A 4,114-nucleotide genomic window follows, 5' to 3' on the forward strand; every position below is an offset into this window, starting at 1 on the left:
AGAATGGTGGCAGGTTGTTGTAAGCCTTTAATTGGAGTAATAAATCCAACTTTAGCAGAGGTGATGGCTTTATAATATTCTCTTACTTGGTGTCGAGTGATTGGTTTGCCTATTTCTCATATTAAACTAGACTTTTAGGTTGTTGTGGATAGGGTTTTGCCTCCTAAAGATGACTTCTCAACCCTATATGATGTGATAAAAGAAATTAGATCATCTTTATTATTTTTTTTCAAATGTAATTACTTCTTATGTTCTTAGAGAAGTTAATTGTTTGGCACACAAAGTTGGTAGAAATACTTAAAGGTAGATAAAAAGTTGGTATGGAATGGTGTTATAACAAATTTTTAAGTTGTAATTTATATTCACAGTTCTTATCTTTAATTAATTATAACTTTTGAAATATATAAATATATATATATATTTAGGGTGACTATTCAATGGTTATATTTTTATTGTAATCATCATCGTTACATTTTTCTTTTACCTATAAGCAGGTTACCAATAGGTAAAACTTCCTTTTTAGAATCAATTAATTATAATTAATTATTTTTTTTAAAATTAATTTATTGAATATTTAACAAGATCTCTTTTAGTAATTAATGATTATAAATAATTTTTTATATAAATTCCTACTATAATTATTTTAACAGTTAAGTCATTTAATTATAATATTTACAATGAATTTTTTTTTTTACAAAAATTAGACTTCTTTTTACACAAATTAGAATTCTCTTCTTGTATAATAAATTTTTAAATAATTAATTATTTTTAAATGAGATGAAATTATTTTTTTATAACTAGAAGAACTAGGTATGAGTTTTTCTATTCGAGTTTGAGGTTGCTTCGTTTTCTGGGGGAGCTTGACTTTATTTTTTGACTCTGGTTTGGTTTATTGAGTAAATGACTCCTTATAAAAAAAAATATGGAGGAGTTTAGCCTTTTTTTTTTTAGAAAATACATTCAACTTATTTTATTTTTTACTTTTTAAATATTTAAATTAAAAATTTATAATTAAGTGTAATAATTTTAAATTAAAGTTATAAGTATAATAAAATTTTAATTATGAAATTATAAAGAATTTTGCTATAAAAATTTTAATAATTTAACGAAACAAAAATTGCTACAAGATCCTTATTTAATAATAAATTACGAAAAATTAATTAACAATTATAATTAATTTAATTTTAAAATATAATTATTCTTCATTAAAGTTTTATAAGAAAATAAATTATTAGGTAACTATTAGGTTATAAGTTAATTATTACTTATTTTTATTTAATTTCTAAATTAATCACAATCATTCAATGATAATCTAATGGCTAAAAAAAATGTAACCATGATGGTTACATATTTAATGTAACCATTAAAACTGTAATATTTGCTAGCTTGAATTGCTATTTTTTTTTTCTTTCTTGTAAATTTCAATGTTAAGAATACTTTTGTTATTTTAAACATTTATGAATGTAGTCTTGGGTGAGATTTTCGTTACAATGAAAATTCTTGATGTATTGTACATGAATATTATTTTACAATAGAAATAATTGATGATGTGGATTTTATTATATGATTATTGTATTATGTTATTTATAACTTTATGATAGTATATATAATTATTTAATTGTATTTGAAGGCTTAAATGTAGAATAGTTTTGGGCTAACATAAAGGGTACGGGTGATAATAATAATAATAATAATAATAATAATAATAATAATAATAATAATAATAATAATAATAATAATAATAATAATAATAATAATAATAAAGATAAAGGGTCTAATAATTAGGTTATATAAAGCAAAGGATTGCTATGGTCTCAAATATTTTGGAAACCTAGTTTCTTTTTTTTCTTCTCTTCGGCGGCTTATGGGTAAAAGAGATTCAGTTGCTGAAGGAAATCAATTGCTTGGATAAGAGGAAAGGAATATTGATCTCAAAACAAAATTGGGACTAGCGCTTGTGATATAGAGGTTTGAAGCTTTTCTTTAACTAAATAAATCGTTTTATGGGTGTCTTTTATGGGTAGATAATTGTTGGTAAACATGTATGTCCATATATATATATATACTTATGTTGGTGTATGTATGTACGAATGTGCTAGATGTGAGTATTTGATTTTATTGTATGTTAAAAAGTGAACTTGTGTCAGACATTGATTTCATACATATTTGGACACTTGAATTCTTGGATCTTATTATTATGCCTATATTATAGATGGTGTTATTTGAATAAAAGATGATTGAATTGTGCAGGTCACATGCTAGGAACTTAGAGTGACGATTATTTATATATTATAATTATAAAGTTATGGTATTATTGGTAAAAAGTACTTACATGGATCATTAATTGGAAGCTCTCACCAATTTAATATTATAAATGATGTTAATCTGTATTAAGAAGAAGAGTGGAGTCAATGGGATTTTTTTTTTTTATTCTCGTGTAGGTGATAGCAAGAAAATTTGATGTAATTATTTGTGATGAGTATATGTTTTGATATAATATATATATTATTTGTTTAAATTATAGATTCATGCTTCTATTAATTGGTTAAATAGTTAGGTATATGTATATGTGTTTGTTTTGATGATTTCTTGGAGAGCATATATGCATTAGGGTCTAATGAAGGACCCGGCACTGTATGTAACAATGGCTTGGACTTTCAAAGGCTTATTTTATTTTTTTTTATTTATTATTTATTTATTTTTTTGCGTGGTTTTGTTTTGTTATTCTTTATTATTTTCAATATGGGAATGCATGGCTAACTGAAATAGTTATTTTTGAGATGATGAGTAATTGTTGAGATAATATGGCTTATTTAGATGAATTTATTTTTTTTCATAGGAGCTCGAGTTTGCCCTTAGGGTGGTGATTATTTGGCAACGGTAATCTAAGGTAAGAAGAGTGGACATCTGTACACAGGGTGTATGTTATGCATACAACTTGGGATGAGTTGCTATTTAATTTGATTGTGTTGTGATTTCCTTATATTTTGTAAGCATCGTTAGCATGAGAATAATATTAGGGTCTTGCTGCTTGTGTGAGCATATCACTTGCAGGCTATAACTTTATCATGGGTGAGTACAACTTATGGTAGTTAATTGCCCTATTGGATGCCAAGTGTGAGAATAACACAAGGCAGGGCAGGTTACCTCATGTCTGATCAACAAGAGCATATAGTTGATTATCGTATGTGAGTATAATGAGCGATATGAGACTTGATTTGTGCATGTGAGAACAATATGCGTTGTGGATATATTTGTGGATTGTGAATTACTGTTGATTAATGTTAAAGAGTAACTTATGTCAAGTAACTAGTTGGGAGGGTTAAGTCCTACATAGCTCTTCTTACTGGGCGTTAGCTCACGGGTACTCTGTGTGCAGGTAAGGGTAAGGCTAAGCAGTGAGATTGGAGAGCTCGAGGCGTGGACCGCATGTTAGGGGGCTGGCACAGTATTTTGCTTTTAATGTTTTTTTTTTAAACTGCTAAACATTTTGGAACTATTATTTTGACTTAACTAGTTCTTATTTAAGTTTACAGTACTAAAAGTATTTTGTTTTAAACAATGAGATCTCATGCTTGGATATTTTTCAATAAAGAAGTATTTGATTGTCTTTATCTTATTAAATTATTTTATACGGACTATCCTATGTGACATCTCGGGAAATCGGGGTGTTACAAAAACCTCCTTCGTATATTTAACAATGTATTACACTTTTAATGAGTGTTAAGTATTTTAGGAACATATTAATTAATGTTATTAATAAATTTGAAAAATCAATCATCTTGAATACAAAATTTGTTATATTTAATAGTTGTTGCCCTTGATTTTGCCCAATATACGTGGACCAACTAGACAGGGACGTGTGGATCAGAGCGTCTTAATGCTATAATTATTTGCTAAGTCTTTGTGATATAAGGCAGCATCCGGGACATGCCTCCTGGAGAAGACATAGGGAGCCCCATACGCTCCCGGAAGCCCAAGTAATACTAAGGCATCTCCGCGAGGTGTCAGGCTTCCCTTGAGCAATCAAGTCCCATTTAATGCCGCATGGGAGGAAACGTGTTGGGACTGCTACACGCAATAAAGTCTGACGGCACAACCCCCAATCTGCAGC

General features: G+C 27.9%; 1 long non-coding RNA gene across 1 annotated transcript; it reads left to right on the top strand.

Annotated features, from left to right (window-relative positions):
• Positions 1–1,731: 1,731 nt before the first annotated feature.
• Positions 1,732–3,614, top strand: LOC115701411 (uncharacterized). Its single transcript, XR_004008549.2, has 3 exons — positions 1,732–1,968; positions 2,840–2,890; positions 3,380–3,614. It is a non-coding gene; the product is annotated as an uncharacterized LOC115701411 (long non-coding RNA).
• Positions 3,615–4,114: the final 500 nt, after the last annotated feature.

Source organism: Cannabis sativa, chromosome 5, assembly GCF_029168945.1.
Source record: "Cannabis sativa cultivar Pink pepper isolate KNU-18-1 chromosome 5, ASM2916894v1, whole genome shotgun sequence".
Lineage (NCBI taxonomy): Eukaryota > Viridiplantae > Streptophyta > Magnoliopsida > Rosales > Cannabaceae > Cannabis > Cannabis sativa.